Genomic DNA, 23434 nt, shown 5'->3' on the forward strand with positions numbered 1-23434 from the left:
TAGCCTCCAAGGTTGTGGTGACTTTAGAATTGGTTCATCACTGCTCCAGCCATAACACACATTTTTCAACCTTGCATCAGTTAACTTTATCAGGGAGGTCATTTCTTAGACTCATCAGAGACTGAAAGGCCAGTTGGCCAAGGTAGTGGTGTTTGGTTTCTTTGAGAAATGGCCCACAGCTGTGTGATTCTCCTTTTCCAAGTTTTTCTCCTTCATTTTACTACCTGCTAGAAGAAGAAGCAAAGAAACAAAACAAAACCAAAAAAACCTTTTTGTAGTTTATCTCAAGGCCTCTCTGTATATGTATTTTAAACTTTCAGCTCTGACTTTTGTTCCTCTTAGAGAAGACCTATGCCAGTCGGCAATCAGGATGTGAAATGAAAAACTATTTGTTCAGTAGATTATAATTTTGGAGATACTCAAAGGGAGAAAAGTGTGAAATCCATTTCCAAATGATCTTTATTGGGCACATCATATAACAAATTGATGGTATGAGAAAAAGTTATAGGAGAGAATATTTTTCTCCATGATTGACACAGTAGGATAGGGACTGGACCTTTGGTTTAAGGTTTCATTTATTTAAGGAACTCTCAGGTGAGGAAGCTCCCTCTACCAATACAGGTTGGCACCTTAATTTTAACTTAGAGATTTTAAAGTTTAGTCTTGGGAAGTTGACTTGAGCACTGAAAATTTAGGAGATTTGTTTGGGGTCGTAAAGCCAGTATATATTGGAGGCAGAACTTGGCCCCAGGTACAAAATATGGAAATATTATTAGATGATGCTTTTAGATGTAATTATATCTTAAATTTTTTTGTATTTAATATTGTGTTATGGCATTTTAGAGTGAACACGATGCCATCAACTCCTGGGTTCATCAAAGTGATCCTGATAATGGCAGAGCTAAGGATATCCCAGACCTGATTGATAGGATGTTTGAACAGATTCCCTCACCTTTTGTTTGCATCAGTGTTTTTAGTAAAAAGAGTGCTGAATGTGGAGGCCAAAGGCCTGCTGGATTCAAATCCCTGTTTCATCATTAATAGCTGTGTGTTCTTTAGATTATTACTTAACCTCTATGGACCTCAGTTCTCTCATCTATAAAATGAGGGCTGGGCTAAATGACCACCAAGGTCCCTTCTAGTTCTAAATTCATGATCCTATAAATTTTCGAAATGTTTTAGAATTAAAACCTGAACTGGAAAAAAATTTTAAAATACAACCCAAAACAGTTCAAGTTCAGAAATGCCAGTCAAATCCTTTGCCAGAATGCTACTATAAAAGGGCTCTGGGCCAACTGTCAGGTGGGGAGAAGCAAGAAGCAGGGGCACAGCAGCAAATCCTTCAGGTGGGGATCCCCAGCCTCACTTTTCATACCAAGGAGAGATTCCCTTGGAATATGAACATCTCAGGAGAGGAGGCATTTGCAGGTTGCCCTGGTGAGAAAGCCTTGTGCTAGACAAAGGAGGTCTGAGAAGTTAGAGGTTGCAGGATAAAATGGCCAGAAGGGAGTAATCACTTAGAAAGACAGCTTCTGCCACCCACCACCATACTGAGCAGACATACAGCACCATTCTGTTTGGGCATAGTCATCTCTCCAGTCATTAGCTGAACCAGATTTTTCCCACTGGTGAGACACACAGATTAGGCTTAGCAGTTAAGAAACCCCTCAGTTTAGTGAACACATCCTCTTGTTGCTTGAAGCAGAGCTGCCAAAAAGAAGACTCCTATCTAGTTCTTACCTGGCTAAATATTGAGGTTTAGGAGTGCCAGGAGAACAAGGGGAGGCAGGTCTTGCCCAAATGAATTTGACCCAAGCCTTCTTTCAGCCAAAGACAAGGTTTATTAGAACATCCACTATATTGGCCAGACTCTTAAGGAATCTAAGCATTTGTAAACTTGCTAATGCAAGCCTGCCAGATATTAAGAATCTGAACACCTTAATGGAGCCAAGATGGACCTTACATACAGAAAGACTGTGGGAGGGATCCAGGAGTGGCCAAGTAGTTTGGGGTGACTGGAGGAGGGGCCTAAGGAGGATCTGGATGGGAGTGGCCAGTAAGTTTGGCTGAATTGGGACCTGGTCCTAGTGGCCTAGGGAGATTGGAGTCTAGATAGGATTAAAGGTGGGAAGTGGCCAGGGGTGCTAGGGAGGCAACAGAACAGAATTGGGAGATTGGGCCCAGCCCCAATGAAAGGCCAGTTGATAGGATTATAGCCTCAAGTAAACATCAGAGATTTGGCCAGGTGGGAAAGTTCAGAGTTTTTCCTTTTTGGGGTCCAGATCCCAAACACATAGTCTTTTCCTTTTAGGGGTTCAGATCCCATGCCCATCATAGAGATTCCTTATACCACTTTTGGTATTATGGTAGGACATATATCCATGGAACATTTGGCATAGAAAGAAGGGACTTACTAGATGCCATCACTGGAGCCTCAGAGTCTTAAGGGGACAGCTGGAGGGGCAGCTAGGTGGTGCAGTAGATAGAGCACCGGCCCTAAAGTCAGGAGGACCTGAGTTCAAATCCAGCCTCAGACCAAAACCTTGATACTTACTAGCTGTGTGACCCTGGGCAAGTCACTTAACCCCAATTGCCTTAAAAAAAAAAGGGACAGCTGGAAATAAGTACATCATTAACTAGAATCATACCATTTGGGTAGGGGGGTGTCATTGAAAGGATGAGAGACTTGGGATTGCCTGAGAGTAGACTCACTGAGAGTAAAAATTATGTCCCCTGCTATTCCTCCTCCCCCACCCGTCAAGTTCCTGCTGCCCTAGCCTGCCCAGTGGCCGCTGGAGACCAGACCTTTCACTTTGGACATCTTCTTAGTGGGCTTCCATTGTTCAGCGTGAGAGGGGCACTCTGGCTCTGCCGGCTGCTGCCTACTCTCTTGAGCTGATTTTTAAAAGCTACTTTAATGTTTTCTTGATGTTAGTGACCTTGGCCTCCAGCTAGTGCTGAGTCCGGCTGAAGTTTTCCTTCTTTTGGGAGGCTCTCAGGACCTGTGGCTCAGCTCTAACAGAACTGCTTCACATCGGTCACACCATTCCTGCAGGGTTGTGACAGAATTGTCCGTGTCCTTCCTTTGAATATCTTGGTTAATATAGAAGTCCCCCTTAGGCAGCTGGTTGCACTGGTCCAGCTTGCCTTGAATGATGTCCATGTAGACAGCTTCAATGAAGAGATCTAGCTTCCAAAGATTCTGTATCTTGAGGTTCTTCAGTGACACTGAGCAAGGAATACATTTCATTCTTGCTGCCAAGCTTACAGCAGTGAGGTGATTAGCTTGTTCGTCTGGGCCACGGTTAGCTCAGGTAGGCTCTCCTTCTTGACTGGGAATGTTCCTTAGTCAAGCAGGCTCAGCAAATGAAAATAAGCAGCAGTAACATCTTCTGCAAGTTTCTGCTCCTTTTTTCACTTGAACACCTCTCCAAACATATATCCCTCAGAAGCCTCCAGGACTTGACTTTGAAGAGCTGTGAGGGCTGAGCTATCGGTCTTTGGCTAATAAAATAAATTATGAATTGCTTCAGCAGTTTGCAGGAGGGTTTCCCTTTGCCTGCCATTCTATAGCTTGGTGATCTGCCTCTTCCACCAAAACTCTGCCTCCTCTGCTCTCCGTGGGTCAACTCTAGGCACCTCCCCACAGGTTGTCACATGGCCTCATAGGCTTATTCCTTCTTTGTCTTTTTTTTTTCTTTTTGGCAGTTGGGGTTAAATGACTTGCGCAAGGTCACACAGCTAGTAAGTGTCAAGTGTCTGAGTTCAAATTTGAACTCAGGTCCTTCTGATTCCAGGGCCGATGCTCTATCCACTGCATCACCTAGCTGCCCCCTCATGGGCTTATTTCTGAAGGTTATTTTCATGTATAATAGATGAGGCCAAATATCCCAGGCCCAGCCAGTGTGGGAGAAAAGTATACCACTGAGGTTTTAGCACAGTGCTTGGCGCATAGTAATGCTATAAATGCTCCTCCCAGGCCCCCTTAGAAGTACAATTCAAAAGGCAAATTACTTGTCATAAAGAGTTCAGTATGGGAGAAAATGTTTTGTTTCTTATATGCTATCTTATAGCCGGTGCCAATCTTCTTTGTCTACCAGTATAGTTCTTGGTCAGAAGTTCTCTAATTAATATAAACTAATTAAATAAAAGAATTTGATTTAAAAGAAGCCATTATTTTCTGCTATAGCTTACTGGATTGTAGAGGAGCCGTTATTGTGTGCAGAAACTACACATTTAAATGCATTAAAGAAGGTAGAGGGAAGGACTGTGAAGCAAGCCCTTCTCCCTATTTTTATTACAAACAGCTCTTTTTATAGTCATTACTTTAGTTGTTCATGTTTCAGCTTTAGGTTCTGGATTGGTGGGTAAGTACTAGCCTGTAGTATGCTGCTTTTTTTTTAAGAGGGTATAGGCAGAGTAGTAAATGGACCTTCTGTAATTTTATCTGTGTAGGGAACCTCCCATTTCTCTACCAGTGCAGATCTGTTGCTGTTTGGAAACTTCTGGTCTTAAGCATTGCTTAGAGCACTGAGAATTTAAAAGACTTAAGCTGGGCCAAGAACTCCCAGAATGGCCCTCTATCCACTAAACCATTTTGTCTCTCATCAGTCTGCTCAATTTTCACACCCTACTTCCCAAATAACTAAACCAGTTTGGTTTATATTCAGCCCATAAACTAAATAGTTATAACTACTGGACTTTAAAAAATATATAACTGTACTTTATTCCTTGGGGTTGAGCTCCAGGAATTTTTAAATAGTTCCATAGAATGTGATGAATCCTCTTTCTTTGTGTGCAGGAGCAGCTGTCCAGTGCTTTCTAAGTGCATGATCAATCTGATTCAGTGGGATGATATTTTATAATTTGTTAATATTTGGAGTATACTGTACTCAAATACACAGTCATCTGTCAGCTAGCTCTGTAATAGATGCTAAGAACCCATTAAAATGTACTTTAGTAGTATAATGCATTAATCCTATGCCAAAAATCAGAGAGAACATATTGAATCTAATGACAGTCTCAGACCATATGCCAAAACTGTGTGTGTGTGTGTGTATGTGTGTGTGCGCCCACACCCGCACTTAAATCCAAACATTCTAAGAATAAAACAAAAAGAATATAGCTTTGTGTCGAATAAAGCAAGGTGTTTCCATTAAATTAAGTACAGTTGAGGAAATTCCAGGTTATCTCTACAATTAAGAATTCCTCTTTATCCCTGCCCATATGGCACTCAGCATCATGCACTGAGTGATCTGAGGCTCCTGCAATTCCACACACAGCATGATGTTTTGAATTAAGGATGTAGGAACAGTTTAGCTCAAAAGAGAAATCCTTTTTTTTTTCCATATTAAATGATCATCCAGCTAACATTTGGATAAAGGCTCCTTTTATTGTCAATAAGCTACAAAATGTTAATGTAATGTTTGAAATCTTAAGTTACCTAATATGACAGAAAACTATGCTTTTTTGTGTCTTAAACTCAATACCTATGAGAAGTGGATTTAGTGTCTTGGAGGTTAAGTAGTTTAACCTAATTCTGACTAGATAAGCAGATGCTCTCCTAGAGAACCTGACATCTGGGACTGTCAGCACTTATCATAAAGATCCAGTGGGACAAAAGTATAATTTTTCCTACAGAAAATCCACAATATCAGCCAAATAAAAATGTTTTGTGTATTAAATTTCACACCCATACAAGTACTGTGTCATAATTTTAAAAATGATAGCTGGACGGCTGCTTGTGAAGGTATGATCTTTAAAGTTCTTCCTAGTCCTCAATCTATAATCCGGTGATCTGAGGATCCCTTCTTAGATAAGCTGAGATTTGCTGCAGTATGGAACCTGTAGGAAGCATCCTAAGATGACAGAATCGTAGACTTTATGAACTGCAAAGTACATTATGCAGCATCTAATTCAATAGTCTTATTCTTACTGATGAACTAAGACTCAGAGGTTATTGTCACGCTTCTCTGTGTGCCTCAAACTCTGAAATCTTGGGTTTATGCAGAAGTGACTCTTGGAGTAAGACAGTAAGTCTGGTCTGGTTTAGAAACAGAACTATTTTGTTAAGACCAGGCACTGTGCTGAAATATATAGAAAACCCTGGTAAGCCAATTTAACCTTATTGCCTTGGTTATGGTAATGTCCTAAGACCATTAACACTTTCTTTGAATGGTTCTGGTTTGCCATCTGCTGACTCTTTTTTTCCCCGTTATTGGAGCATAGACTTTGGGGATTAAGATCTAAAGAATTTGGCACTGAACAGCCCAAGTGCTCACAGATGGTGTTGTGTAGAGATAGCAATAATGTTGAAACATACCTCATGAACAAAAATGGTGGAATGATCAGTCATCCAGGGATAAAAAAAAAACAAAAAAAATCCCAAGACTGATAAGCAGTGATTATATACTCCCTTGAATTTCCTCCAAGAATAACTTTAAATCCTAATGTATGTGGGATTCTTAAGAGAATTTTATTAGAGAATTTAGTTCACATGTTTAGGTTTTATTTTGTTTTTTTCCTTTCCTTGATTTTGTTATCAGACTTGCTAGGGGTTACTTATACACAAAAATTTGTCTGAGAAAATCTAAAGAGAACTTTGCCAAAGATTTATGGAAAGGGAATTTTTGATATCTTAAAGCACTGACCACTAATTTAATATCCTTACTTTTTATTTCCTATTTATGATTAAATAATATAAATGTGATTTCCTTCTTGAACTAACTCATTCATCTTATTTTCCTCTCTCATATTGTAATTATGGTGTCCCAAACAGTACAAAAACACTTGTCTCAAGATAAAGCTAGTAGTAGTAGTATGAATTACATGGGTAAGAATTAGAGTTAGCTACCATCTTTAATGTAGGAGTTCTGTGTTAGAATTTGAAGTGATTGAGAACACATATATTATAGACATGTGTAGAGCAACTGAGAAGAGATTATTGAACTCTATATTTCTGGAGGAAATGGTATACTTGAGAATTGTTTTTTTTCTTTCCTTTTTTTTTTTGGCAATTGGGATTAAGTGACTTGCCCAGGGTCACATAGGTAGTAAGTGTCATGTGTTTGGTCTGAGGCTGGATTTGAACTCAGATACTGGTGACTTTAGGGCCAGTGCTCTATTCACTGCGCCACCTTGCTGCCCTGAGAATTAAATGTGGTCATCTTCAATTTCTCACTAGTTCAAGGATCTTACTCATAATAATGATAGCTTAGAAATATTTTGTAGAATGGTCAGATCAATATCCACCTGGAGAAATCTATGCTGGACACATTTCATTCTGGCTCATGAGTTGATTGGATTAGATGATACCTAAGGTCCTTGATAGCTGTAGAATCTATGATTTGTATGCTTTTCAATTAAAAAAAAACATTAAAAATAGCTAATTCCTATTTGAATAGTCTGTTTAGACCATTCACAATTATTCACAATAATATTCACAATAATATTTATTTGTAGCTGCCTTTTATCCGTGCTATTTCCCATAGCTCTGGGTCACACTTGTTGTAGGAAATAGGAAAAGATATTTTTTGTTGGTTAAGTTCATTAAAAAAATGAAATAAAAAGGACAGACAGCATGACATCCTTAGAAATGTTACGTGGTAGTGGTATCATCCCTTGTCAGGGCATACTGATAGTATGTGCATAAGGACAGTACCATACTTCTTTAAAACTTTTGTGGAGGGGGGAATGAGAGGGATAAAAGATTGTAAATATTAAAACTGACTTATTAGTTATTTTGTCCAAAAACCTGTCTTTGTGGGAAAACTTGCATTTTATAAAATATTTGAATGGTTTATTTGTTTAGCATTTTTAGAACTCTGTAATTTCTCTTTCCTTCCTTATTAATTCAAATTTTTGGGAACTTCTCTGCATTAGAGTGAATAAATCAATTCTTACCTCAGATTTCTCTATCTGGCTACTCCTTGCTCTGTCACATTGAACCATTCACCAATGTCTAGACAGCTTGAACAGATATCGTTCCATCTCAATCAGTCAGTCAGTAAACATTTATTAAGCGCCTTATGTTTGCTAGGCCTGTACTAAGTGCTGGGGATATAAAGAAAGGCAAAAGATAGTTCCTGCCCCCAAGGAGTTTATAATCTCCTGGGATAGACAACCAGCAAATAACTATGTACAAACAATTTAGTGCACGGAAACAGAAAATAAGAATGCCTTTTCATTTAAAAAATATTGAAAACATGTACAACTTTCATATAGTTTCACTTTGCTCCAAGACACTCATGGCTACTTCATGTCTAGAATGACTTTGAGAAACCACAACATTATTATAATCCAATTAAACCTAATGAGGAAATATGACACCATCACAAATAAAAAGTCTTTCATTTAATGGTGCTTCCTCTAATCTGTGGTATTCATGTGGAGACACAAAATGATACAATATGTCATCTTTATTCTCTTTTACTTCATCTTTCTAAGTCTTAGCTTCTTCCTCTACCATTTTTTTTCCTGAGCAGCTTTTACTGCTCTCTTTGCCTTTTTCTTTCAGTTTTTAATTCTTTTGGTATTTCTTCAGTTTAGCTCTTTGTTGTTATGAAGTTGCTTCTCAATATTATTTAAGTGGTTCATCATTTCACCAAGCTTTTTGGTCACATTCCAATGGATATGTCAAGGTGTTTTAGTCTTGATTTCAAGATAGCATTGTAAACATGCCATGAAGGTGTCTCATGATGGTCAGTCAGGGACATTGGTGTCCTTCTTGTTGCTTTTCATTGGTCCATAGTCCTTCATTTCTTTATCATATTATATTTTGCCAGCCTTTGGCATCTCTTCAAATGTGGAGTTCTCTTTCCCTGACCTCTCTGACCACTTTTTAGAAAGCCCTGCAAAGTTGATAGGGCCCCTTAGATTCTTCTTCTTGGTCTCTTCATGACATGTCTGTGCAACGAAGGCATCAGTAGATACCTTGCCCTCAGGTTTTGTGAGATCACATTTAGCCAGAGATGAGATGGTGAATTTTAACAACTGGCTCTTTAATGGGAAGAAAAAGTACTTAAGATACACCTTTAAGTTTAATCTGTAATATTAACATTTCCTACATCACTTTCTTGTGTCTAGACATTCAATAACATAATAAATCAAGCCCTGATGATTTGTAGCATTTGCTGATTTCTGAGGTGTAAATGCTCACATTGAAAATTTAAGGCTCTCATGAGGGATAGGAGCTGATTCCAGCACTCCCTTGTCTTTATTGGTATTGAACCCTGTATTGTTCCCATAATAGGAAATTAACAGATGCTTCTTGTTCTGTTCACAACTAGAGTTCAGTTCAATTCTGTGTGTCTACTATGTACTAGACATGGTGCTGCTGGTGCAGAGCTTAGCAAGAGGAAGAAAGGCAGGCAGGCACACCTGCACAAATAAGTGTAGTACGCAGAAAATTGAAGGGAGAATATTAACGAATATGGTGGGGATGGGGGAATCAAGGAAGTCTCAGGCAGGAGGCAGCACCTAACATGAGTTTTGAAGGAAGATAAAGATTCAGAGAGACAAAAGGGAACATTTCAGGCATAGAGAAATTGTGTGTGTGTGTGTGTGTGTTTGTGTTTGTGCTTGTGCATGTGCACAAGTAAAGAGGGAGGAGATAGAGTTAACTGGAATGTTGATGTCATGAAGACTGAAATGAAATTGGAAAGGTAGATGAGAGCCAGATTGTGTTGTGACTTAAATGCCAGCCAAGGAATTTGGGTGTTTTTGATAATGGGTACTCTTTACTACAACTGAAGACCATGACAGCTTAGCAGTATTCTTTATTCTAAAACTTAAAATACTTTAACAAAGGGTTTCTACTCAGTGAATAATCCTGCTTATACCTCTACCAAGCTAACTGAACCATCTATCCCTTCCACCACCCTCCTTTTGCTCTCCACAGGGCCAGGTGGTTGGTTGCTACCTTCACGGGCAACAATTGCCAGGGTTTCTAACCTTCAGTACCTAAGTGATCTGGTCTCTGCCAGCTTACTATGGTCATCAACTTGGTCTGCTCCTCCCTTGGGTAAAGCTCATACAATGTGATCTAATTACACCCAATATTTTCTGGAAGAGTACTTATCTTGGATTAAACTTGGAGACAAAGCGTTACTTGAAAGATAGTTGAAAATAATGAGGTTTCTTTGGATGTATGCTCTAAATACTTTGGTAAGTATATTCTAAACTTAAGTGGGCAGATATAGACATGGTTTTTTAGTAGGAAAGAAAGCTGTAATTAAACTTTTCTTATAAACTTCTGGTCTGCCCTTATGTGTTCCTTAACAAAGTAGTGTGGCATAATGAAAGTTATGAAATGACATTTTAAATCAAAACTATAACCCCTACAATAGAAGGGATTTAAAGGTCTCCTAGTCCATTGGTGTCAAGCTCAAATAGAAATAGGGCCACTAAACCTTACCTTATATAAGGATCCCTGTTGGTGCATATTGACTAGAAAACCATATATTAACCTTATCTGTGTTTTATTGTATTTTAATTTATTTCATTAAATATTTCCCAATTATGTTTTCTCCCCCCAATTATGTTTTAGTCAAGTTCCAGCCACACTTGTGAGTAGTGAAAGCCGTGTATGGCTGGCTGCACATTTGACCTTTGTGCGCCTATGATTTAGGCCATTGTCCTCATTTTTTAGATGAGGATTCTGAGGCCAGAGAGGACAAATGATTCATGGTATTTTGTCAAGTATTGACACAGGGGAGTGACATGAAAGACTTGGAAACTAGGAGGTTTACTTTTGACGGTTACATAAAAGATATGCCATATGACTTGGGAAAGGGAGAGGTAGGAAACAGACTGACCTGTTCAGAGGCTATTACAACGAAGGCCTGAATTAAGGTGGTGGCATTGTTACTGGAAACTAGGAGACAGATGTGAAAGATATTGTCAGGGTGGCAGAATCGGAAGTGATTAGGAGAGAGAAAAGTCAATTATGATGTCAGGTTTTTTAAGTATAGGACGTTAGGAGGATTTGGAGATATGGCAAAATTGGGGGAGAAGGCGATAAGATTAATTAGAGACATTGAACTTGAGGTGTCAGTGTTGACAACCATCTGGATGTGTCCAGCAGCCAATTTTGAAATGTGGGTCTGGAACTCAGGGAATTCTATATCCAGGGCTGGATGTATAGATTGAGGAATTGTCTCTAGCCAGAAGGCAGTCAGTGAGCATTCATTAAGTGTTTCCTGTGTGCCACATATTGTGTTAAAGCTCTGGGTATAGACAAAGGCAATAACAGAGTCTGTTTCTCAGAGTCCTACATTCTAATGGGGGAGACAACATTCACACAATTACAACTAAGTACATATAACATATATAGGGTTTAAATAATGGAAGGTAACCTCAGAAGGAAGGCAAAGGGTAAAATGGAATGGGGAGAGAAGACAAGAAAGACCTTCTTCAGAAGGCAGGAGCATTTGAGCTGAGAACTGAAGGAAGCCAGGAAACCTAGAAAGCTTTGTTGCATAGAGGTGGGTAAGTAAAGCCAGGGGAGTGAATCAGGACAGGGATGAAAATAACACCATAGGGAAAGAAGACATAAGGGCCAAGGATAAAACCTTGGGGTACATAAGGATCATGCAGAGGAAGGTGAACCAAAAAATAAAATAAAAGATCGATAAGAGAGGTAAAGGGAGACAGCACTGTCAAAGAAACCAAGGGATAAGAGAGTATCACAAGGTGGGGAGAGGGTGATTAACAATGTCTCATACTGTTACTGTTCAAGGAGGATGAGGACTGTGCAGAAGTTATCGGGTCTGGAAATTAAGAGCTCATTAATGATTTCATAGAAAACCGTTTCAGTAGAGCAGTGGGAAATTGAAGCCAAGTTACTGTAGGTGAAGTGGATGGTGAGGAAATAGAATCAGACTATTTCTAGAATTTTAGCACTGAAGGAAGGAAGAATGGTAGGATATTTACTTGAAGTAGGATTGGGGTCAAGGGAAGATTTGAAGTTTTTGTGTCGCCATTATGATTAGAGAGACCCAAGGCATATTTGTCTCAGAGGAAAGAAAGTACTGAAGGTAAAAGAGACAAGGAATACTCAATGGAGAAGGGTCCTGCAGTAGATGGGAGGGGAAAGAATGCAGGGAACAAATGAAAGACCGTCTTATCCTCTGAGACTACAAAGAAGAAGGAAAGAATGGGGGAAGAGATAGAATCATGGAGATATAGATGAGAAATTTACAAGAGATTGAGTTTTTCTCATCTGTAAAGGAAGAGGGGAAACTGTTACATGGAAGGAAATATATTTGTCAAGACTTCTTTTCATCTAAGAAGATGATAAAATTAATAGTGATTTTAGAATGTTACATAGAAAAGAAAAGCAACAACACAAGGATTATAGCCATTCCGTTGTCTCTGACAGTCTTTTATTTTATTTTTTATTTTTATTTTTAGGCAATTGGGGTTAATTGACTTGCCCAGGGTCACACAGCTAGTAAGTGTCAAGTGTTTGGTCTGAGGCTGGATTTGAACTCAGGTCCTCCTGACTTCAGGGCCAGTGCTGTATCCACTGTGCCACCTAGCTGCCCCCTCCAACAGTCTTTTAGCCAGAAAACTAGAAAGAAAGGAAAACAATCCAAGGGCTTGGAGGAAATCTCCATTCATCTGAAATCTGTATACTCTTGCATGTGGAAAGCATTTGCAAATCTCAACTTTGATGTGTACCAATACTAGGGATATTTCTAGTGCAATTAGAGAATTGTGTATAGCATCACAGTTAAATATACAACTTGTTTGCTTCTGCCTTACATCTTTTTAGATTTAACTGTAGAACACACAAGATGATTTAATTTAGGAATGCATGAAGATACTTTAGATTTAGAAGAAACAATGCCTGAGAAGATAAGTGGGGCATTAGAGGTGGTGTTTCATAGTGATTATGAATTATGGGTAATAAAAACTCCCAATAAAGGGCTTTTCACTAAACTTTGCCAAGCTTTTCTTAACCCTGTCCTACACAATTGATATTTTATTGTCTTGTTTATCAGATGCATTTAAATAGAGCCAATTGCTTCTCTCCTACCTCTTAATTCCAGCTGCTGGCAAATTGAGTTTATCACTTTTTCCTTAAACCTGATCAGGCATGCTGGGTAAATATTTACGAACTTCTTTACTAAGGCTTGTGAAAACAGGAATGGGACATGGATGCCCAGAAGTGGTAACATTCCCTTCATAGCAGTCTTGTGAAAGAATTTTACTATCTGAAGCAGAAAGACTGAAAAACCCTTTCAAATTCTGATTCATTTCTTAAATAATGTGAAGGGGAGGAAAGGGCCCCAGAACCAGAAGATTAGAGTCCAAACGAAGTAAATGATGCTATCAGGAAAAGTGAGTGGAAATGAATGTACAGAGAAGGAGGATGGGAACTTACAGAGAAGGAAGAAAGAAAAAAGTCCCTCCTTTATGTTGCCATCAGACTTTTTATCCGTTCCATTTTTCTCACTTTCCCTCCTGATCAGTGGTATAAAACTCAAATAGAAATAGATCCCTATAGATGGCAAATTAACTTAGAAAACCACAAATTAACATCATCTGTGTTGTATTGTTTGGGGGGCAGCTACGTGGGGGGCAGCAACATGGTGTGGCAGATAGAGCACCAGGGCTGGAGTGAGGAAGATCCATCTTCCTGAGTTCAAATCTGGCCTCAGACACCTACTAGCTATGTGAGCATGGTCAAGTTACTTAACTCTATTTGCCTCAGTTTCTTCATCTGTAAAATGAGCTGGAGAAAGAAATGGCAAACCACTTTAGTAATTTTGCCAAGAAAACCCCAAATGGGGTCACATGAGGTGAACAGGAGCTGTAAGTACTTTAATAAGGTAGACTCCAAGGTCTAGATGATGGAGTCTAAAGGTAGGAGATATCAAAGCACTCATATCAGGGAAGGCCTGCTCTTAGAATTTAATGAGATGCTTGCTGCATACTGTGGTTGTCCACAACTACCTATAGGAAACCTTTCCAGATATAATCTGTCCTATAGGGTGATTTGGAAACCTGCCTCTTCATGAGATTAAGTGGAACACTTTGAGATTGCTTCAGAAAGAAGCCTATGTAAAATGTAATAGTACAAAATATCTTCTAAAGTGACATTTTTAGACCTTGTAAAAAAATATGGAAATGAAAATGGGAGAAATACAATGACAAGATGAGTGTAAAGATGATCATGCATAAAATCTCGAAAAATGGTCATATGATCACAGATATAGAGCTAGAAAAAAACCTAAACAGAGTATTGGATTTATCCCTCTCATTTTACAAATGGGGAAAATGTGTCTGAGAGAGATTAAGTGACATCACTTAGCTAATAAGTACCTGAAAGAGGATTTGAGCTCAGGTCCCCTGAAACCTAGGCGAGAGCTTTATCTACTGGGATATGAACGTAAGAATTTGTTACTTTTTTTCTCTAGCCCACTTGAATAGTAAAGGTAGGCATGTTCTTTTAATAGAGTTCTAGGTTAATAGGCAATTATATAGTTAGACCAAAATACTCCTTAAGATCATCATCCAGTTTTCTTTGCTCAGGTTTTACATTCGCCAAACAATCTTTGAATCTTATTTGAGTTTCTGAATAGATTTTCATACTGAAAAGAAAACATACTGACCAGCTAAAAGAGGTGTTCCAGTTTAATGAAAGATTTTTTTTTCTGGGTTTTTTTTCCAGCTATTTTTCTGGTTCAAAACGGTGTATTGAGTTTGGGGTATATAACCTGGTTTTACCAGAGCTTGATAACTTCTGGATAAAGTGACCATGAGGATGACAGAGTAGAAAAATTAATTATCCAGACCTTGAAATCATGGTCTGTAAGATCTAACTTAAAAAACTAGGCCTAATTATTCTTCTTATAATGCCTTTTAGTTATTTTCCACAGGAAGGTTTTGTAAAATCTTACTTCCTCCTGTCTCCGTAATTTTAACTATCTTCTATACTATTAGGGGATATGAAGTCTTATTCTACAGTGAGAAAATTAGCGGTTAGGCAGTATTTTGCCTTGAGTGGAACTATGTTAACTATATACTTATATTTCACACTGATGTTTAAGATTAACTGATCCATCAGTGACCCTAGAGAAAATATGCTATGTGGCTACTTTCATGAATAGAGTACAGTAAAATTCTATTTAACTGGTACTTAACTAACCCAAACCCTGGTAATCTTTAAGTAATTTTTTAATGCAAAAAAAAAGGAGCTGAAATTGCAAAGAGGCCCTGATGCCAACAATATTTAAGGGGATTAACTGGAGAGCTGATCAAGTAACTAGTAAAAGGAAACCTTGTAGCCAGTCCATAGAGGTAAGTGTGGAAAAGTGAGATGAAGGTAAGCCAGAAAAGGAAAATAGCAAGCTAAAAATCAAACAGAATGTCATTCAACAGGGATAACTTCACAAATGCAAGATTGGAAAGGTATTATTAGACAGTATTTTGGAAAACATCTGAGGATTTTGGTGGGCAGCAAGCTCGGTATGAATCATTAGTATTAGGTGAAAGCCCCCAAAAGCTCCTACAAACTTGGACTGGATTAAGAGGAGGCCAAGAGTAAGAAGACGATATAGTCTTACCATATTTTACCCTGTTCATACCACATTTGGACACATTTATTTTGGGGAACCACAATTCAAGAAGAAAATGGATAAGTTGGAGGGAATTCAAAGGAGAACAACCAAGATAGTGAAGGTCCTTGAGTCCGTATCTCAGGAGGATCAGTTGGAGTAATTGGGGATGTTTAGTCTGGAGAACAGAAGATTCAGACTGGACATGATTTTGGAATAATATTTTTAAGGGCATAAAATAAAACATATAGGATTACAAAAGAAACCAGTTATGTTGAAATGCAGTTATCAAAATGTTTTAAAAACAAGTTCCTGGACCTCATGTTAAGAACCCCTATTTTAGAAGGTTGCCTGGGTCCCTGATGGGCTCTGTGACTTGCACAGGGGCAAACTGCCAGTAAAAGGTCGGAGACTAGACTTGAGTTGTCTTGACTTCTAGGCACATGCATTTCTTTCTTTAATAACCTACCATCGTAGAATCTTAGATTTGGGAGGAACCTCTACCCCAAAGCATGTCTGGAACTAGAGAAACAGTAGATAAGGGTCACAAATATGCCTTCAAAAATGAACTACTCATTCACTATGAATGTGGCCAAGTGTCTCTAAAGTCCATGGAAGTTTCCTTATGTTGTGCAGCTCACATTGCGAGAAAGCTGTTTTCTTTTCTGCATGTGTGTATTGCATGGAGGTCTCTTAAGCATACCATCTACTATTGTACAGGCTCTCTGGTGGATAAAAAAAAAAGTATGACACACTAGTTTCTGACTTCTGACTAAGCACAAAGTCTCATTAGAGAGACAAAAATCAATGCATAGTAAACAATGGCAAATATACAAGACGGAATATAATTAAATGCTTGTCTGTTGTAGAAATTGAGAGGAGAAGCTCCCCTAGAATGTAAAAATGAAACAGGGCTTTAGAGATCTTCTGCTCTAACCCCTTTTTGTATCTGTACCTGTATCTGTATTTGTATTAAGTGACTTTTTAAAGTGACATAGCTGAAACTAGAATTCAAATCTACTGACTCCATTCGCAAGTTCATAGAAGTATTAAATGTTAGAGCTGGATTGGACCTTCAGGACCGTTTGGTCTAACTGCTTCATTTTGCAGCTCAGTGTTCTTCCCAGTCCGCCATATTTCTTAAAATCACTGTGTATAGAAGTAGTCAAGGAAAACTTTTGAAAAGAGTGGAGCTTAAGCTTGGCGTCAGTGGATGATTAATACTGGGATAGTTAAGAAGGAATAAGTATTTAGGGTATACTGCCCCTTTGTCCATTTCTTTTACTGAAAGGGGCAGAAAAGAATGTGTATGAAACACAGAGAAAAGCTGCTTGAGGACAATTATAGGCAGTTCTGAAAGAACCGAAGAGAAAAGCTGCCCTTCAGAAAAAAATACTTGAGGATAGATGTTTCTGTCTCTGTCTCTCTGTCTGTCTCTCTACACACACACACACACACACACACACACACACACACACACACACACACACACACACACACGTGTGCATATATATGTATATGTATGTTTCTGAGAAGAACAAAGTAAAAGCATGTCCCTCAGAAGCTAAATTATTCATTGATATTTTTTAAACCAAAAATTAATTTACATGTGATTGTTTTTAGGACTTGGAAGTTTAATGCTGGGAAACTGGGGGAGGGGAGCTGTTTTGGGACTATGGGTCAATTTTATGAAATTATTTTCATTATATCTAACAAATATGAATTTGGGGTTTCTCAATCTAAGGTAGAGGTGACTTACTACACATAAGGAAGCATTAGTTGAAGACTTAAGAAAGATGAAAAGCCAGCTTGAGAACATAGAGGGAAGGCAAGTTATGTAGAGAAGTAGATATCAGAAACCAGAATACAAATGCACATAGAACTGAGAAGCTGATGGGATCTGAACATAGCTGAGACCAGCTGAATAAAGACCGAGAGGCTCTGCAGGTGCATACAGAGAGATGATCTGATTGGAGAAAAGCTTTAACCCTGGACAATTGATTTGAGAGAGCAAAACCCTATGCTGTGTGAAGGAAGAACTGGTCTGGAGACGGACTGCTTTGCTCTCCAGCATCATCTATAGTTTGAATGATGGGCAGCTGGGCAGTGCAGTGATTAGAGTGCTGAGCCTGAAGTCAGGAAGACCTGGGTTCAAATGTGACTTCAGAAACTTACTAGGGCCTGATAACTTCTAGACAAGTCACTTAATCCCATTTGCCACAATTCCCTCATCTATAAAATGAGATGGAAAAGAATGTCAAATTACTCCAGTATCTCTGCCAAGAAAACCCCAAAGAGGGGTCACAAAGAGTCAGACATAACTGAAAAATGACTGAACACCAACAAATAGTTTGAATGAGGAAAAACCTTTCAGACACAATCCTTTTACTGTCCTCTTTGGCTCAAGAGGGGAAAACCCTTCAAAGCCCACAGAGAAAACAAGCCTGAATTACTGGGCAGATCCCAGACTTAAAGGGAACTGCTTTTCGCTGAAAGAGTATCATCTTTTCTTAGTGCCCAGCCAAGGGAACAGACTTAAGAAGTTTTTCAGATTCCCAGTATTAAAGCTATTGTTAGCTAAAAGACCCCCAACACTGCTTCAGTGGCAGAAAATTGGAGAAGTTCAGAAGAGAAGCAGTCCTGCATGGCAGGTGACATATGGTGCAAACTGTTCTGTAATCAGAGTACAGACATCCAGTCCTGCAGTTTAAGGTCAGGACTTACCCACCAGGAACGTAGATATACTACTCATGTGCCTCCCTACTAGATTTCCATACTTTTGTGTGATCACTTATCTTGTTCATCCTCCCATGTGGGATGGGGATGAACAAGATAAGTGATCACACAAAGGTATTGTTGGAGAGTGTGTATTGGTTGGAGAATGTGACCTGCATTTTTTATAATTCCTGCTTTTACCTTGTATTTAGTAAATGTTATAATTATTCTTTCTTTTGCCTTCTTGTTTAGTAAAGATTTCATGTGTAAGAGTTAATGATGTCACTGTTACTCATTTATATAAATAGAAAACACACCAGTAGGGGCTCAGGAGCTACAATACTGAATAGTAGATTTATGTCTCCCTCTATCCGAGCATTACTTCTAGTGTACTGACAGTGAGTTGGAGCCACAGCTTCTGGAAGATTTGAGATTCTTCCATGTAAGTGGCTGATTCTTATGGCAAGTTCAATTGTACAACATAATGTTGCAACTCCTCTGTGGGGAGGAAAGTGACTTGGAAGTGTAATCTTGCTAGGAATTAGCATTAGAATTAGTACTGCAGAATGAGATGTCTGTGACTTTGTGTTTGCTTTAATTGACCTGTCTTGTTTGTTAGTACACCATTGATTGCCTTTTGAGTCCAAAAGGACCCTTAAGTTGCCATGTGAATTCACGGTAAAGCCATTTCTGGGGCAGTGCAACATCATTTGCAAATATACAATATTTTAAATAAGGGGAAAAGGAAGTAGGGAGGTTCCAAGTCTAAATAACATAGAAGATTCCAAACCTGAGAATGTTGTTAGATATGTAAAGTAGCTAAACTTAATGTAGGGATTCCCAAACTGGGTTGTGTAACTCTTAGGGGAGGGCAAAAAGCTTGTGAAGGGGGATGCAGGGAATATTTGGTAAATAATCACTATCCTGTTGAAATTAATCTTTTTATTTTCTTTTATGTACATGCTAAATTTGAATGTATTTTCTTTCCTATTGAATAGGAATTATAGGAAGGCTTACTAAAAGACAAGGGATAAAGAAACTGATTTGTTAGTTTGTATGAATTAATATCTTAATGAAATTTCTAGTCATATATATTTTTATATACTCTCAGAAATCCTTCCTGGACCTCACTTTCTTTCTCTATAAAATAAAGGTGCTATACCAAATGGACTCTTGAGTGGCCCTTCTGACTATGAACTATGAACTCTGGTTGGCACCTAGGACTGTGGTTTAAAGATTTCTTTCCTTGTTTTCCCTTTACTTTAGCAGCCATGAAAAAAATCTTATCAGTTCATGAAAATCTTGGATTAGCCCAGTTCTTTTAACATTCTTTCCCCTCCCCATATGCCTACTTCCCTATTATTAGTAAAAATGAATGAAATCAGTGGGTTGGTACAAATACTTACTTTTTTCATGAGTTCATGGAAGGGTATTTTAAAAGACATGCCACTATGAGAAAATTTGATTAGATTAACACTTTCAAATCCAGAACTATCAGGTAACTTTTGAAAGCACTGCATTTGGTCAGACAGAAATGAAATAAAAATGTAGTGTCCAGTGGAAAAGTTTTTTAAAAAATTATGCTTGGTCAGTTGATTGAGTCAGTTTGAAGCATGTATTTGTGATATTGATATGACAAGATATGATCATTTGTTAGTTAATTTTCCTGTACCAAAAAGTCTTTTGAAGATTGGAACCACCTTCAGAGTTTTTATTCCTCCTCTAGTTGGATGAAGTCTCTCCTCCTGGAGACAAGAAGAGCAGCTTGAATTTGCTTTGACCTTAGTGTAGTTTTTCTGGGGCACCAGGAAGAACACAGGTTAAAATTCTTCACATAGTATTAAAAATTTATAAAGGCATGTATATATATGTATGCATTTTGATCAAGGCAACAGATTTTTTCAGACTCTCTTTGGCAAAAATAATACTGGAAAGAGCAGTGGATTTATTGTCAAAGGACATTCAGATTGTGGCTTTGCTGCTTACTATCTGGATGACCTTGGGTGAATCTTAAATTCCTTGGGCCTCAGTTTGCTTGTCTCTAAAATGAGGAGTTTCACTAAATGACTTCTAAGATTCAGCTCTAAATTCTATGAAAATTGAACATGAAGCAATTTCTGCTTTACATTAGATTAGAAATTCCTCAAGGGTAGAGACTGTTAGGATTTTCCCCTCCATTTTAGTGTCTAGTATCCTGCATAGTATCCTTGTATTGTAGTGGGTGCCTAATAAATGATTGTAGAATAGAATTATTGGAATGGTATTTGATGCCTTTACATGTTAACATTTTGATTGAGATAATAATTCAAGTTTCATACTTGCCAACCTGACTTTAAACTCAAAGAAAAACTAAATGCTCTCCCCAGAGTGTAGAGTATCATATTGCATTTGTTAATCACATTATTTTTTGCATCATTAATTTAGAGCTGGAAAGGAAATCAGAGGTTATCTAATCTATTTACAGATGGGGAAAATGAGACCCCCTCCAAAAAAATGAAGAAACTTGCCCAAGGTTAGATAGGTAGCAAAGTACAAAGTCAGCATTTGAACTCAGGTCATCTAAACTACAAATCCTATGCTCTTTCCACTGTTGCATAGTCTGCTCTGAGAGAGGACTGTTATTCCTGTGTGGGGAATAACACAGTTTGCAGTCAACTGGGCACTAGACTACAGCTAATCACTTGCAGCTAATTAGGTAATTCACTTGCCTAGGGAAGCATGCATAGTGTTCTAACGTTTTCCCAAATAACAAGTAAGCCCACAAACTTTTTATTTTTCTGGACTTTAACCTATTGAAGCCATCTGTGAGTTTGTTTCTGTGAAGTGATTTTGTTGCAGGTGTCCTAACACAAATGAGCTAATGGTTTTAATTATTCAGTAAAGCAGTGTATCTTCTGGCCAGGAGAACAGCTTCACAACCTTCTCATCCTTTGATTATGACAGTTTGTATTTTGAGATTTTTCGTACAGCTGGAACTATTGGGGCTGAAGTCAAGCTTTGTATGGAATGGCAACGTTTAATCAGGTGTCATATTTAAATTAAATAGAATAGCCATCTGATTCTCAAGTTAATTCCCTCAGTAAACTCATCATGCCTCACACTCATTGTACAAATGGTGTTAGGAGTTGGGGATCCGCCTTTATGTGGATCATGAATAAGTTTATTGTTGATATGAAAAATATAGAAATTTTTTCAGAAATTGACTCTAGATGATTCTGGTTCCTAATTGCTCCTCCTTGTTGCTTGAATGTGATTTGAGTCAGCCCATTTTGGGGAACATGTTGCATAGCAAACTTGCCTGTTAATAAGTGATACCATTCTTCTGTCCATTTTTTTCCTGCCTATACTGAGACTAACCTAGTTTATATGACACTTTAAACCCTGAACTAATCATGGAGAATAAGAATGTCAGAGTAGTTGAAATGTACCTGTTTTGGGACTGAATTTCTTATTTCCTTACTTTTTTTTGTTTTTGTTTTTTAGGCAGTGAAGATAAGTGTAATGAGGCTGAAGCTATTGTATAAAATGAGTTCTTATGGGTTATCTATGTTGTTATTACTAGCTGTGACTGGGTAATTGAGAGTTTCTGGTTGTCTTATGTATGCTAGTAATAACTCTGGTTACCTTTCAGTCTTTTCTTCATTAAGCATTTATTAATTTTGTGTAGTGCCTATGTTAAGCATTATAAAAACAATAATTAACATTTAGTGCTGTAAAGATTATAGAGTTTTGTTTTGTTTTTACATAGCCTAGCTCTTTTGAGTTTAACAACTACATTATGATGTAGGGACTACATTTACCCTCATCATTTTACAGATGATGAAACTGGATATCAGGGACATTTATAGGCTTATAAATTGGGAGGTGAAAAACTCCCTAAATCATTTAGTCCAACATTCTCATTTGACAGATGAGGAAACTGCAGTATTTATATGTGAGGGGATTTGCCCAGGACCACCTAGTTAGTAAAATGCCATGGCTAGGTTTTTAAACCCAAGTTCTCTGACTCCAAATCCAATGCTCTTTCCACCATTCTGTGCTTCTTCAGGTTAAATGGCTTGCTTTTGGTCACATAGCAAGAAAAATGTCACAGGTGAGTTCTGAACCCAGGTCTTCCTATTTCCAAAGCCAACTTCTTTGCAATACAACAGTCCTTTCAATAACAACAGTAAGAACCTACAAAACACTTTGTGGCTTATGAAGGACATCCCATGTAACAACCCTGTTAAGTCTATAGAGTATTATTTACCCACATTTTATAGATAAGGACTTTTGAGACTTAGAAAAATTAAGTGATTTGCCCCAGAGGTTAAATGGATAGTGCAGCAGTGGCCCAGTAGGGGCTTGAACCCAACCAGATCTTCAGATTCCAATCAGTCAACAAGCATTTATTTATCATTTACGTTGTACTGAGCACTGGGGATACAAGAAAAGGGCAAAAACAGCCCCTCTCTCAAGGATCTTTGATTCTAACAGGGGAGAAAACGTAAATGAGAATGTACATTATGCATAGAGATACAAGGTAACCCTAGAGCAGATGCCAGAATTAACAGGGTAGGTGGAGGGGAGATTGACTTCTTATTGTAGCCCATATTAATACAACATTTTTAGGATTTACAGAGTACTTTCTTCAGGACAACCCTGTAAGGTATTGATGTAGTGTAAGTGATGTTATCTTCATTTTACAGATAAGGAAACAAAAGCTGAGAGGGGACTTGCTTGAGCCGTGATTTGACTCCAGGTTTCCTAACTCAAAAGGGAAATAAATAAGTCACTGATCCTTGTGGGATTGTAAGAAAGGGATTAGAATTTTTGGGCAAACTTTTATGGATAGAGTACTGGAATTGAAGTCTAGAAGACCTCTGTTCAAATGCTGCCTTATTAGCTGTGTGACCCTGGGCAAGTTACTTAGCCACTCTGTGGTTCCATGTGTTCATCTTGGATTGGATAATCTCTAAAGTCTCTTCTGGTTCTAAGTCTATGATTATGTAACATTGAGATGCAAATGGAACCAATATAAAGTGAATGAAAAGTATACTCCTCTTTTCCCTTCCAATAATCCTGAACAATATGAAGAATATGTATTGTACATTTTTCTCTTCTTATTGGGACCTCTAAAGATGAAGCTAACACATTGCTAGTGGATGGATTGTCAG

At 38.2% G+C, this 23434-nt stretch overlaps 1 protein-coding gene and 1 pseudogene across 2 annotated transcripts in view; one reads left to right on the forward strand and one right to left on the reverse strand.

Moving 5' to 3' along the window:
• FARP1 (FERM, ARH/RhoGEF and pleckstrin domain protein 1) overlaps window positions 1-23434 on the forward strand; it is a 338317-nt gene that overhangs the window by 133803 nt on the left and 181080 nt on the right. The window lies entirely within an intron of this gene.
• LOC110192667 (COP9 signalosome complex subunit 7b pseudogene) lies at window positions 2809-3566 on the reverse strand (annotated as a pseudogene).

This window comes from Phascolarctos cinereus, unplaced genomic scaffold, assembly GCF_003287225.1.
Source record: "Phascolarctos cinereus isolate Bilbo 61053 unplaced genomic scaffold, phaCin_HiC Scaffold_7;HRSCAF=346, whole genome shotgun sequence".
Classification (NCBI taxonomy): domain Eukaryota; kingdom Metazoa; phylum Chordata; class Mammalia; order Diprotodontia; family Phascolarctidae; genus Phascolarctos; species Phascolarctos cinereus.